This window comes from Octopus sinensis, linkage group LG9 (genome assembly GCF_006345805.1).
Source record: "Octopus sinensis linkage group LG9, ASM634580v1, whole genome shotgun sequence".
Taxonomy (NCBI): Eukaryota; Metazoa; Mollusca; class Cephalopoda; order Octopoda; family Octopodidae; genus Octopus; species Octopus sinensis.
This window is the reverse complement of record NC_043005.1, coordinates 95,964,910-95,980,288: the sequence shown is the minus strand read 5'-3', so window position 1 is coordinate 95,980,288 and position 15,379 is coordinate 95,964,910. Positions and strand designations below refer to the sequence as shown.

At 35.6% G+C, this 15,379-nt stretch overlaps 1 protein-coding gene across 3 annotated transcripts in view; it reads left to right on the top strand.

Moving 5' to 3' along the window:
* Positions 1–15,379, top strand: part of LOC115215651 — a 132,796-nt gene that overhangs the window by 72,311 nt on the left and 45,106 nt on the right. The gene's annotated exons all lie outside the window — the stretch shown is intronic.

The following is a 15,379-nucleotide window of genomic DNA, read 5'->3' as shown; positions in this document are numbered from 1 at the left end:
AATATTTTGATAAATTCATGTTCTTAGAAATTTATAATTCCAGTTTCTCAATTTAAAGTTTCAAAACTTTTTCGTACAAAGACGTTCCAACCCCATCTACCTCCGGGCGGTTTTCTGCTAGTATAGATAATTCAGCTGCCCGATATATTTATATATACTTACTATATATATGTTACTCAACACTTTCTCTCACACTTTCTCTCGGGTATCACGTTTTTAGATTTGACTGTTCAACCCGGCAAAAATTACGCCAGAGACACTTTATACACAGCTTTTTCATAGCGTCATCATTTTCACCATTTGAATTTGTTGTGGATTTATTATGAAATTTATTTCATAAGGAACGAAGACTGGAATAGCGATACGGGCGTGCGCTCTGTAATAGTGTCTATACTTTCCCCCTCTTCGTATTTCTCATGAACCAAAATGTTTCTTAAACTCAATCTTTTAGGAAATACACAAATCTGAAATACCAGAAGTACCTCCATCTAAAATCTCTTGCTCAGGGACCTAAATTCATTGGCATTGCTTGTCTCTGGCTTGAAGTTGCTCCAGTCCCCTACTCCTCGTTACTTATCCACCGGAAATATGACACCCACTGAACATATCAGAATAGCCATCAGCTTCAATTACATTCGGTTTACAATGTTGGAATGGGAATTGTTGCAGATTTTGGCATGTAATCTTTGGTAAATAGGTTATCGAAATTGACAAGAAATTCTGTGTAACCTTGGCACCTCATCTTACCTCCCAGTATTTTGCTGTCTAAAGCAACAGAATTCGTGTCTTAAAGCTTTTTAAACACTCTAAACACAACTTGCTAGATATTAGGAAACTGACATTTATATTTGAGCGCTAAATGCAAATAATTGTCTGCAGAATCTCCATATTTTGTCTCTGTTTAAAGCAATTCTTATCAAACTTTATTGGTCCCCTTGTTTTAGACATTTTTCAATGCCCGCTTTGCTAGAATTCAACTAAATTATATCCCCAACAAAAAAATTACTGCCGACACGTTGATCGCGTAAATCGTATCAATATCGAAAGTGAAAATATTTCGGCTGCTAATACAGACAGGTGATTCGCATGCAGCACAGAAATAAAATAAAGGGTAATTTAAACTGCTTCTTTGTCTTCAAGGCCAATATAAAATTTCCCACCGCATATCCAGGGAGTGGTGATACCCCAATTTGAGAAGTAATTTTAGTTTCATTGCATTGGTTCTTTTAAATACACCAATAACGGAGAGTGAGTTGGGGAATATTGTTTGTCAATGTTACAATGAAAATTTAATTTTTTTTTTTAAATTTTTTTATTTTTTTGTTTAAAGAAATAAAACTGGAGCGGCAGTTCTCAACCTTTTGGACTTCAGCTTCATCTTTCGCTAACTCCTGCCATCAATTGCAAAAGAAAATAATCTAAAATTGAACGGAAGCTAAGGCGTGGACTTAGAAATGAAATGTATTTTTAGTTTTGTTGTTAGCGTAATTTAAAAGAAAAATTTAGAGCAATATATATTACAATTGGAAATTTTGAAATAGTCTTAGGTTTATTATTGATGTTAACTAATCAAACGTGTATGTCAATATTTAGCTACCTCTTACCATAAAACAAATGGAAAATAATGTCGAATATCTGTTCAATAATACATTAAATTCCAAAACAATGTTTGGTAATGATGGGGTGGGGTTACTAATTGCTGCCTTGGGATTGAAACGGTCGCGTTTCTGCTAACTTTAACAATCTTTTTTTAGTAAATCTTTCTTCTGAAACAAGTACATAATGTCCTTGTCACATTTTAATACTGAAAGATTTTTAAAAAATCTGTATAAAGTATTTCTAAGAAACATCGCAGCCTTCTTCGAACACAGCGCTCCCTTTTGACCTCATGACATCTAAGCGGGTGCGGCTCCCATGTTAGAGTTGGATAACATGATATACCAAGATTTATCTGGGTTTTTTCTTGAATACACACAAGTGTTACACAGACACCTGGCGAGATTTGGAAGTTGCGAATATAGAGGAACCAATATAATTTCTGTGAAACATCTCGTCTGGCTACACCAACTTGCACTCGTAGTCTGTTGAAAGACATCGTCCTCTATGTCCATTGAATTTCAGACACGGAGTGGGTGAGTGTTGGAGGCCGCGTTCTCTCGCCAGATTGGTCCCGAAAGCAACTTCATCTTGTAAAATCTTTTTCGGTCGGCCCTGTCTTTCGGACCAACTTCATTCCCAACAAAACCACTACGATCTCGACTAACCTGTTAGAAAATAGCAGCCATATTTTCCAGAAATAGCAACATCCTATCATCTTAAAGGCATCTAAGATTATAATTTGATATACGATGGATTTTAAAAAAAGGACGAGATGTTCAGTTACAAAACGTTAGTCTTTTCCAAACTTGGACACATTTTTGTATGTGTTACCATCATGCCAACAAATTTTATTTTATCGTGCTAATGAATATTACCAACCATGTTAATTTTTTTTTATGTGCAATGACCATGAATAAATTCTTAGTTAAAAACGTATAGATTGCTTTTCTTTGTAAAACATATGTAAATAAAAGTTCTTGTTTTAAATTTTTAAAAAAGAATCCTTAATCTTACACATTCGAAAACATATCTTTATATATAAAACTAGTTGTGTGTGTGTCTGTCTACTTCGATTTAGATTCCTAACTACTCCCACATTTTGCGGTGCAGTTTAACCAAAAGCGGGTATCTTATATAGGGATTCATATCGAGCCCTTCTGGGTATTAGCGCGCGTCTACGACGTGTCTACGACGTGTCTACGATTTAAAAAAAAATTACCATAATTTTTCCGCATTTTAAATCTATTTTTGCTCGATTTATATAAGGGATATAACTCTCTAAAAATGCTTATATAGTTATTTCCCTTACAAACCCGAGCAACGCCGGGTAATACTGCTAGTTCCTAATAATTCTCGGCGGAGTTTTGAAAAAGCTGTCACTGAGAAATCGGTATGTCGTTTTTTTTTTCTTTTCCTGATAAAACAAAGGATGGTCCGTATTTAAAAACACTTTGAGTGGTGGTGATTTTTTTATAACAATCCCCCCCCCTAAATCTCTACCTTATCAAATTGTCCTTATTGATTTCTTACATATGAAAATATAGTTGTAGTTGTTAAACCTAGGTCTTTCCTAATTGAGCAGACAAATGAAAGCAAATTCTTGAGTTGAGCCGCCAAATAAGAAAGTTGTTGACTCAGTGAAAGTTGGGTTGCAAAATTAGTATACCAGGTGTAAAATAATGTGTAGTAAACGAATATGAATACAAAAAAAAAATTTTGCCAACGAACGGGAAAGTGGTGAGAGGACTCGGAACATTCCCGATGGGAATTTTTCGAGTCCTCTCCCCACCTCCAGTTAGCCAGCGCACGTTTTTTTTTTCATATTCATTTACTACATGTTGTTTTACACCTATTGCCCCTTTTTTTTGGCTCAGTTCAAACACTGGAGTTTAATCATTCTATCAGTCTCTTTTGCCGAATCGTTAAGTTACGGAGATGTAAACAGACCACCGATTGCTAAGCGGTGGTGAGGGACAAATACATCACACACACACCCGGGGTTATAAATAGAAGGCACTTGCCCAAGGTACCACGCTGTGGTACTGAACCCGTAACCATGTGGTTGGGAAGCAAACCTCTTACCACATGGTCATGCTTGCTATGTTTGTATATCACCACTATTTGTTTTTATTTCTGCATAAAAGAAAAGGAAAAAGTATGAATATTCATGAAATAACTGCCTGTCAATTATCTTTTAGCTCATATTTTAAATACAGTATTTGGCACGTAAAAGTCATTGTAAAGATTATTGCATTCTTAAAAGACAGATCTTATCAACGCCATTGTTGAAATATTTTGGACAGCTTTTATTTATAATTCAAATATTAGCTTGTTTCACTTCACATAATTACCATCTGTTCTCAAAGAAAGCCTGAAATCATACGTAACCAACAGTATTCATGAAAACTGGTAGTAAGTTGGCTGAGTACATTCGTCGTATTTTTCTATTTTAAATGGAATATAATGGCAAACGAAATCGCTGTGAAACTTTTGTGGGTTTTGAGTATAATTACAGTTTTAGTGCTATCTTGACTTTATTTGTAAATTCCCTTAATGATGTATATTTTTATTGATAACAAGGCAGACTTTCGGAATAGTGGTCACACAAATTGAAATTTGTCAGTTTTTTTTTTTTACTTTCCTTTTTTCTCCCGAGGTTTTTGTCATGAAAAAGTGAGAGTGTCACAAACTATTTTTTCCTCTGGAAATGCAGATTGTAAATGTTTCAAAATGTAGAATGCTATAACAACCAAAAACAACAAAAAAGTTTTGAGGTGGTTGCTCTTCCGAAGGGTATGTTTGAAAATCCATGGATTTAAAAAAAAAATTGTTACAAAACGTCTACTTCCAAATATTTTGAAATGTAGAATTCTATTAAATGTGGACCCCCCCCCCCCCGCTCCAATAACGGAGACATTCCGATTTATGTGTGGCAGCTATTCTGAAAGTCTGGCGAAAATTATTCAAAATGTATTTGGATGTTTAAGGTCACAATGAAGTAAATGACTTTTTTTTCTAATTATTATTTTAATTTTTTATAATCAAAGAATGAAAAGCAATCCCAGAATTTGTTCATAAAAAAAGAAATTATATTATTCTGATTGATAGTATCCATTTTCATGAAAACATAAAATTAGTTGGCAAGATTCTTTTAATTGTTTCATTCATTTGACTACAGCCATACTCAGACTTCTAGAGAATTGTACTGAAAGCCAGTCGAACAAATCGACCTCAAGACTTATTCTTTGTAAACCTAGTATTTATTCTGTCTCTTTTGCCGAATTGTTAAGTTACAGGGACACAAACACACCATCGTCAGTTGTCAAGCGATGGCTGGGACACACACACATACACACAAATATATATATATATAATATATATATATATATATATATATGTATGCGACTGGCTTCTTTCAGTTTCCATTCACAAGGCTTTGGTCGGCCCAAGGCTATAGAAGACACTTGCCCAAAGTGCCATGCAGTGGGATACTCTGCTCACGTTTAACCTGCAGCAAATACAAATGGAAAGTATTTGTGAGAAAAGCTGTTATGGCTATGTGGTTAAGAATGTTACTTTTCAACCATGTGTTTTCGGGTTGACAGAATAAATCTGAATACTAAGCTGTTAGTGACTAAGTAACTGAGATCAGAGGGTATCCATAACAGACTACACCTGGTACTTTTAGACAGTCCCTGCTAATTTCAAAAATACTATCAACTAGATAGATAAGCAGGAATTATGTAGTTTGCAAAAAACTATATTTTCTTCAGAATTGTGTTTTAAATATCAGAGGTCATGATCCCACAAAAGAATTGCTTTTTTTTCTTCTTCAAAATTTGTATACCTTTAATTCATTGCCCACTCCTCCCACAACCATTGTAAAAAAAAAAAAGTAACAACAAAAAACAGATATAATAGTTATTCAGAATTTTATTTTTGCATTATTGGTATCTTGGATGTTAAAGAAAAATTAAATATATGTAAGACATCCTTAGGTGAGTTGGTATTGTATATGTCTAGCTTTGAAGTGATTGGTGAAACAAAATATGAGGGTTGTTTAGAAGAATAATATAATATACTAGCAGTATCGCCCGGCGTTGCTCGGGTTTGTAAGGGAAATAATTATATAAGCATTTTTAGAGATGTAAAGTATAATAGCCATCTCAATATGGCTAACCACAAAGGGGGAGGGGTGTTACTGTAGCTTTTTACGTTCTGAGATTTAATAATAAATTTTAGAGAGTTACTTCCCTTATATATGTCAAAAATGGATTAAAAATGGGAAAAATTGATGGTAAATTTTTTTTTTAAATCGTAGACTCATCGTAGACGCGCGCTAATACCCAGACGGTCTCGATATGAATCACGACTATAAGATACCCGGTTTTGGTTAAACTGCACCGCAAAATGTGGGAGTAGTTAGGAATCTAAATCGTAGGAGACAGACACACAACCTCACTTTTATATATAAAGATTTCCTCTATTTACATAATATTGAGGTCTCTTTCTTTCTTTTGTTATCTTACTGTTTTTACCAATATACATATATATATATATATAAATATATATATAGTTACAGAGATGTACTTGCATAGCAAGTGACTTGATCTGAGATCGTGTGCTGGAACGAAAACAGTTGCAGTGTTGAAGGTGTTTATAAGCCATTTAAGAAACACACAAAACCGTTAGATTCACTTCAACATTTAAATTTAATTTGTCAAAATATTTTCATCGCTTTGAGACCGCGACCTGTTAGCACGATATTTTTGTCAGTGAACAGGTCGCGGTCTCAAAGTGACGAAAATATTTTGGCAAATTAAATTTAAATGTTGAAGTGAATGTAACGGTTTTTGTGTGTTTCTTAAATGGCTTACAAACACCTTCCACGCTGCAATATATATATACGCACATATATATATATATATATATGTATGTATGTATGTATGTGTGTATATGTGTATGCATGTATGTGTGTGTGTGTGCGTGTCTGTGCTTGTGATTGTCCTCCACCACTGCTTGACAACGAATGTTGGTTTGTTTACATCCCTGTCACCTAGTGGTTTGACAAAGGAAACAGATAGAATAAGTACAATGCTTACAAAAATAAAAGTGGAGTTGATTCATTAAACTACAATTCTTCAAGGCATGTACTAAAGAATGTACTAAAGAGATTTACTCTGATATTCTCATTTAAATATGAATAGGTAAATTCGGGCGGTTTGGTAACGAAAGGGTTTATATAAGTGTCGTCTGTTTATACATAAACACTGTTTCATACTTTCAGTTTAGTCTTGCTCAAATCACTCTGTCGCTAATTTACTCTCTTCCAAGAACATTTTCACTCACTGTTATCTGTTAGCTTCCCATACATTTTACTCATGTATCTATCAGCGTGATAGACAGAAACAAATATTACATTTACTTTCATTTTATTCGTCGCCCACTGTGTGTGTGCGTTTGCGTGTGGTGTAAACCAGACTAAGAAAAGCATTTGACACACACACCAGAATGTGAGTTTTCTGTAAATTTTGCTTAATTGGAGTTTAAATTTTAAAAACTGGACCTGGCATGACGCGATGCATTGTACTCTTAAAAATGCTAGGTAAATTGTAATTGAAGAAATCCTATATTGTAGATTTCTATAACTCCCAAAGGGAGGCAGATAAAATCTGCCTTTTATAATAAGAGATATAAAGAATAATATAGTGAGGTAAGTTTCCTCAAGAAACCTTTTCTCATAAAAAAATTAATGTTGGAATTGGTTAGTTAAGCAAGAAAGCTGTGTACACCAGCTGGCACATTTAGCTGTAGCTGATATACATTACACAAACAGATGACGAATGACATTCAATCTCACTTTGACATTTATGGGTGAATCCATTTGTATTACAGGTAAAAAGAAAAAAAAAAGTTATGCAGTTTAAAAATGATTTCCTCCTACTACCCCCCCTCCAAAAAAAAATAATAATAAAGAAAAATTGTTACTGCTGCTGCCTCCACCACTACTTTTTTTTAATACTATTCAGAGAGTTGAGACCTTTGTTGGCCATAAAATTTGTAGTGAACATTCTCTGTCAATCCCCGAATCCATCCCTCCTTTCATTTTCTGCTTACCTGCAAAGCTATACCTCTTTCTCTAGCTTGACAGAATCAGTAAAAAGCTAACAAAAAAAAAAAACCTCTTACAGTTTTTATTAATTTTTTATCTCTCAGTTCAGATCTTGCCAATGTTGACCTTGTCTTTCATCCTTCAAGAGTTGAGAAATTATCAAATTCCAGTTAGATACTGAGGTTGATTAAATTGGTTGTCATTTCTCCATAATATTTGTGATCAGCCAATGTTAGAAATTGTTGTTGTTGTTAGTCTCGTTGTGAGTTTGAATCTATGATCCGGTTGAAAATGAAGTTATTTTCATCACACACTTCTTTAACCCTTTAGTGTTCAGATTACTCTGTTAAATGTCATACTTTTTCACTCAAATTGTTTTGAATTAATCATGCATTATCTTCTAGCTTTGAGGTTTCAATGATGTGATTGTTTATTTTTAGAATGTCAATGTAGGTTAGGTGTGAAAGGCTAGATATTGCCAGTTTGAATATAAAACATGTAGAATATCTGGGCTGGATTTGGCCAGTTAAAGAAGGTAAAAAAAAAAAGAATCACGACTTCTCATTTTTGTTTTTATAACTTCTATGACTTTCTGGGTTAGTGTCAATATTGATTGCAATAAACTACTGTTGCTAGTCTAGAAGGCAATCCTTTACCGTAAGATGGTATATTTGCTTGTCTGTTGAAAATAGAGTAGCATCTGTATGAAACATGAGTGCCATTGTAAATCAAAGTGGGAATAAATTGATTATTAAACTGAGCATTGGTTGTCTGCAGATTATAAAAATATCTCAAGGTATATACAATTCATTGTGGTTTATTTGTGTGACAAAAGTGTTATGTAAATTCCAGAGACTAAAGAAGCACTCAAATAAATAGAAAGTTAAAAAAAAGTAATTAAAAAATATAAATAAATGAGATAAAAAAGCCTGAGTAAAATAAAATGAACTAATGAATGGACAAAAGAAAGCAAAATAATAATCTTATGTAGCTTCTTCACATCTTTTAATGGGAATATTACAATTAAATTTACAATAGAATAAAATTTAACTTGTTCAGATGAAAGCATGGAATATGAGATAAGAAACAGAACAAAAAAACAAATTAGACATCTTATAATTAATTACTGAAAAAATTAGCAATTAGAGAATTGTGGAAGAAATTTGCAGATGAAAGAAATTTCATTGTAATTGTTTTTATTAAATTCTTTTACATCAAAAAGCAAAAGTGTTATACAATTCCTTCATTTTATTTCTATCATTGTTAAATTTAGTTCACATGTAGCATTTAATACATTTCTTGTTTTAATTTATAATAAGGAAGGCTAGTAACCAGAATTGGTAAAGTATTGGATAAAATGCTTTCTAATATTTCTTTATAGATGCAGGTATAGCTGTATGGTGAGAAGAAGTTTACTTCCCAACTACATGGCTCTTGGTTCAGTTCCACTGCATGGTACCTATAGTTTCTTCTATAACCCTGGGGTGGCCAAAGCTTTATGAGCGAATTTAGTAGATGGAACTGAAAGAAGCATGTTACATATATATATATATATATATATATATATATATATATCATCATTGTTTAACGTCCACTTTCCATGCTAACATGGGTTGTATGATTTTGACTGAGGGCTGGTGAACCAGATGGCTGCACCAAGCTCCAATCTTGATCTGGCAGAGTTTCTACAGCTGGGTGCCCTTCCTAATGTCAACCACTCCGAGAGTGTAGTGGGTGCTTTTTAGGTGCCACCAGCACGGGGGCCAGTCAGGTGGTACTGTCAATGACCTCGCTCGAATCTTTTTACACATGCCACCGGCACGGGTGCCAGTAAGGCGACGTTGGTAATGATCACGCTCGAATGGTGCCCTTTTACGTGCCACCAGCATGGAAGCCAGTTGGCTGCTCTGGCAATGATCACACTCTCCCTATCTTGTCATTGCATGATAGTTGTGTGTGTTGCTGTCATGCAAGTAGTATACTTCATTTCTGGTTTTCTGTAAAACCACGTCTGGTGTGCTAACAATTCTGCTAGCTGTACATGGTTACATATTCTAAAGAAGAGATGCAGTTGATTACATGAAATCCACAATCCTAGGAAAACGAAATGCATAAGAAGACTTCTGTAGTTTTTGAACTCTGAGCATAAAAAGATTTAATGAAATATGGTATTTTGTCTGGCACTCTTCAAATTCTTTTATTGCATTGCGCTTTCAAATCAAAAATAATACAAAATCCAGAAAACAAAAGTTGTTTTTGCACAGTACATGACTTGTAAATTCTAAGTTCTCTCTGTGCAACATGGTCCCCTGCTAGATGAACTTCAAACAACTTCAGTAAATTATTCTGTTCAAAATTCTTCTCTCTAGATGGGTCTGCCTATGGTAATCATATTTTGAATTCATTCTTCACATACCAACAAAATCAATCATCTCTGTGATCCCTTTTTGTTTTCAACCTACTCTCCTTACATATTGTCTTACAGCTACCTGATATTCCTGGTAGCAATCCAATAAAGGAGTCATTCAATTTACTAGAAATAGAAGCCAAATCTTCAAATTACATCCTGCAATTTTAGAAAGAAAAAGTTGTGTATCACAAAGATAAGATGATCATGGCTTGAATGCCCTTAATCACAAATCTGGTCTGCCAAGGCTAACCTGGGGCTGAATAACACTTTTGGTAATGAACCAATGAGAGAGCTCTTACATAGTGACTTGATCTTCATATGGAAACAATCTTCCTCATATCACACTCTTTACAACGGAAGGAGTTATTGGATAATATAGTTTTAGATACACTATCTAGGAAATAAAATAGTATGGTTGAAGATGGAATATCTTTATTAATAGGTCTGCTTAATCAGGTCTGATCTAGAGATAAACTGCTACTACTTTGGAGAAACCAGTAAAAGAACTGACATGTCGTCACCCAACTTGCTCAGGATAGAAGCTAATTCTCCCCATCAATAAACTCTCTATAGCCTTTACACTAGAACAGGATCAGCAAAGTGATCAATATTGACCCCTTGATAATTCTGACTATATCAATATAATATAATATGACTATCAATTTGGTTAAATAGATTCATTAAATTTCTTTAAATATTTTTTATCAAAAAGTGATAAAAATGACACAAAAGAATGAAGGAATTATCATATATTGAAAGGCAAGTTGTCTGTCTGTGTGTTGTGTGAACCACTTCTACTCCTACAATTTTCAACTGAATTTCACCAAATTTGACATGTGTGCTTTCTCTGACTTTGGACACTTTTTTCTTATAATTTTTTTCTAAGAAATTCCATGCTCCCAACATAAACAGACTACTCTTAATTTACCTAGGATTTGGCTTGAGCCAGCGAAAAACATGACACACATCCAGCTGGAAAAAATCAATACTTTACTTTGTCAGCTGTGGTGAACTCCTTTCGACTGCTTGCACAGTACTGCCAGCAGTATCATTTGCGAGTTACGATTTGCCTTTGTTTTCATGTGAGCGCTCTTTTTCATATAATTATTCCCCACTTCAAAACTCTTACGCAAAATTTAAAAATCCTTAATTCAGTCTGTTTGATTAACATTTTTGCCAACTACATTTTACTATTTTTTTGGTGCTACACATTCACCGCTTTTTCCTTAAGACATTTTCTATTGCGTAAACTGATAATTTTCCACCATGCCTTGATGCAAAAGATCCAATATAGGTTGGCAAACAAATGCTGCAAAGAAAAGTAAATGTATGTGTGCAAATGAATGTGCCTAGGATACCGCCAGGGGGAACTCTCTCAATGCACTTAAGATGGCTTTAACGTGAAGAGAAGCGTTCTGATAGGTTAGCATGTATTGCTGTGCAATGAGCCACTCAGAGCAACGAGCAATGTTCAGCACACTGAACAAGAAATGCTTCCTTAACTGCTGTGCACAAGCTGCAGAGACTGCAGCACAACGTGCAGATCAACTTACAAGAGATGTTTCCTCAACTGCTGCTGCAGAGACTGCAGCACAATGTGCAGTTCAACTTACAAGAGATACTGCAGCAACTGCTGCTGCAAGCACTATGGAGACTACAAGGGAAAGACATCAATGACTGGAGGCTGCAACTAAGCAAAGGGCTGCACAACATTCCTACTCAAGGCCATGCTCCTTGCATTGGTCAATGACAGCATTCAACTACGATCCTACAATTGACTACAGTAATCACCCTGATGTTCAAATGGGCTGCATGTCCACAATCTGCCAATTTTGCGGTACTAAAAAGTGGCCTAGAAAAACTCCCGGCATGTGCTGCTCCAGCAATAAGATTACAGTACCTCTTCTACAAGATCTTCCACCCCTTTTGACTGATCTTTTGACAGGGGTGTCTCCTAATTCTCATGACTTTCTCAAGCGGATACGTGCCTAGAACTGTGCATTCCAAATGACTTCCTTTGGTACCAACATCTTATGAAATGGGCATTTCATGCCTTCCTTTAAAGTGCAGGGGCAGATTTACCATAGAATTGGTTCCCTGCAGCCGTATGACACTGCCTCGCTTCAGTTTCTTCAGCTCTACTTCGTGCTGACCAGGCATACTTAACAGTCCTGGGCAACGCCGGGTACACCTGCTAGTTTTTTAAATCCAGAAATTTTTCATTAGTTATACTTTTTAATATTGTTTTGTAAATTTACATAATGTGGGTTAAGTAGATTCCATTAGATTCCAGCGATTCCATTAAAAGGCTATTTCCCCACCCCTCCTCTCTGGACTAGAGACTCCATAATTTAGTCCTAAATTTTAGTATATGTTCTATTTTTCTTTTGAAATTAAATTTCAAATATTTTTCTTGAGAAGGAATGAAAATATTTCAAATCTGATGTTAGGGAGGAATATTTAGAATTTACTTCCTGTTTACTACTACACACCCAGTTCCTTGGTGAGAGTACATGAGCACACATGCAAGCACGGATGCACCCCCCCCCCACACACAGAGGCAAGTGGTAAATTGGCAGCAATAGAGCATTAAAATGTCTTGAGGTTTTTATTTCAGTTCCTTGCATTCAGAGTTCAAGCCTTACTGAGGACCACCTTGCCTTTTATCCTTCTCAAGTAGATAAATAAGGTAGTAGTTGGGTTGGTTGCATCCTTAGTGTTTCAGATGATGTACCTTGTGTATTTGTTTCAGCCTTGTGTGTTTGCATTCCAAGTTCAAATCCTGTGCTGGCCTTCTTGGCTAATTTACTCTGACCATCTCATTTCTTCATTTAGCACCACCACTTGGCCATTGGGTACCTCCAGTGATGTTTACTCTGTTGCACATATTTGAGATTTGAGTTAGATATGGACCCCAGCTGAGAACCAATCTTCTAGATAGTCTCCATAGGATGGAATGGTCACAACTGGCATGCCTTTAATCATAGGCCTTGTCAGTCAGATCTGACCTGGGATTAAACAAGATTAACATTCTACAATGAGAGTTTGTATGCTGTTGTTTAACCTGCTACAAATATTTGTCTGATCTTTCTCAAATTGCATGATATTGTCTTAAAGAAAGAGCACATTGGATAACATTCTCCTAAATACATTGTGTGTGTGAATTTCAAAAAAAAAATGAGAAGAAAAATCAACTCAGAGCAGTCATGAAACTGGCTGGGACTACTTTCATCGTGGTTGTTTGAAACAGAGTGGCTGTGTGGTAAGTAGCTTGCTTACCAACCACATGGTTCCAGGTTCATTCCCACTGCGTGGCACCTTGGGCAAGTGTCTTCTACTATAGCCTTGATTTGGTAGACGGAAACATATGTATGTGTGTCTGTGTTTGTCCCCCCAACATCGCTTGACAACCGATGGTGGCGTATTTACATCCCCGTAACTTAGCAGTTCGGCAAAAGATACCGATAGAATAAGTACTAGGCTTACAAAGAATAAGTCCTAGGGTTGATTTGCTCGACTAAAGGCAGTGCTTCAGCATGGCCGCAGTCATATGACTGAAACAAGTAAAAGAGTAAAAGAATAGCTAACAGCAGTGACACTAACATGTGTCGTATTGATTTCAAATTTTGGCACAAGGCCAGCAATTCCAGGGGAGAGGTAGGTCGATTACATGCCTCCCCCCTTCCCCAGTACTCAACTAGAACTTATTTTATCAACCCCCAAAAGGATGAAAGGGAAAGTTGATCTCGGCAGAATTTGAACTCGTTAAGCTTCTTGCCCAGCATGCTAATGATTCTGTCAGCTTGCCACTTTTACTAACGTCTGTCATATTCCCTGAAAAATGTGGTACCTTAGAGCCTCCAGCAAAGAAAACATTGCTTTAGTATGGTAACCACTATGTTTTAAAGGTCATTGTTTAAATCTCAAAATGATATTTGGAGGAAATTAAATATTTCTTAACCTTTGACCTTTTTTTTTTTTTTGAGACTTAAATATATCAAGATTAAAAATGAGGTTAATTTACAGAATGATTATTTTTCTGTGAAGGAATTTTATAGAATTTGATATCCCAGAGAGAAGCTAACATTTATTTATTGTTTGCAAGCAAGTCTCCCGACAAACCCAGTAGGAATTGGCAAAATAATCAATCCAGTTGAGAATAGTATTTTATAAAATAAATAAATAAATAAAACAGCGAAGAACCTCTTGTAATCAATGCTGCTATTGGTAGGTAAACGTATTTTGTATCCACTTGGTGATTTGAGGGAGTTATACAGAAATTGTTTTGTTGGTGATTATTTAAAACCCATGGGAAGATATTAGCCATTTCTGTTCCAAGCTAGATGAAACAGGCCATTCAGATTAAGTATCTTTATCATGGGCTGGTTACACCCTTGTGACACTGTAAATAAATCTCACAATCTTTGAAATTGCATATTATAAATTTCAACTGTATTAAACAGAGTTTGAAAAAAAAAAAGAATAATGATGATTTCAAATTTTGACACAAGGCCAGTAATTTTGGTGGAGATGTTAATTTAATTACATCAACCCCAGTACTCAGCTGGTATTTATTTTCTTCATCATCATAGTGTTTTCTATGCTGACATGCATAAATGAAATAATAACATTAATAATCCTTTCTGCAATAGGCGTAGGGGGTGGCTGTGTGGTAAGTAGCTTGCTTACCAACCACATGGTTCCGGGTTCAGTCCCACTGCGTGGCACCTTGGGCAAGTGTCTTCTACTATAGCCTCGGGCCGACCAAAGCCTTGTGAGTAGATTTAGTAGATGGAAACTGAAAGAAGCCCATCGTATATTTATATATATATGTGTGTGTGTGTGTGTGTGTGTGTGTGTGTGTGTGTGTGTGTGTGTTTGTGTGTCTGTGTTTGTGTGTCTGTGTTTGTCCCCCCAACATCACTTGACAACCAATGCTGGTGTGTTTATGTCCCTGTAACTTAGCGGTTCAGCAAAAGATACCGATAGAATAAGTACTAGGCTTACAAAGAATAAGTCCTGGGGTCAATTTGGTCGACTAAAGGCGGTGCTCCAGCATGGCCACAGTCAAATGACTGAAACAAGTAAAAGAATAAAACAGGCACAAGGCCAGCAAGTTCAGAGGAGGAGGGTTAGAGTGATCCCAGTGCTTGACTAGTATTTGTTTTATCTACTTAGAATGTAAAAACAGAGGAAATGCTACAAAGCATTTTGCCTGGCATGCTCACAATTCTGCAAGCTCACCGACTAAACGTTAA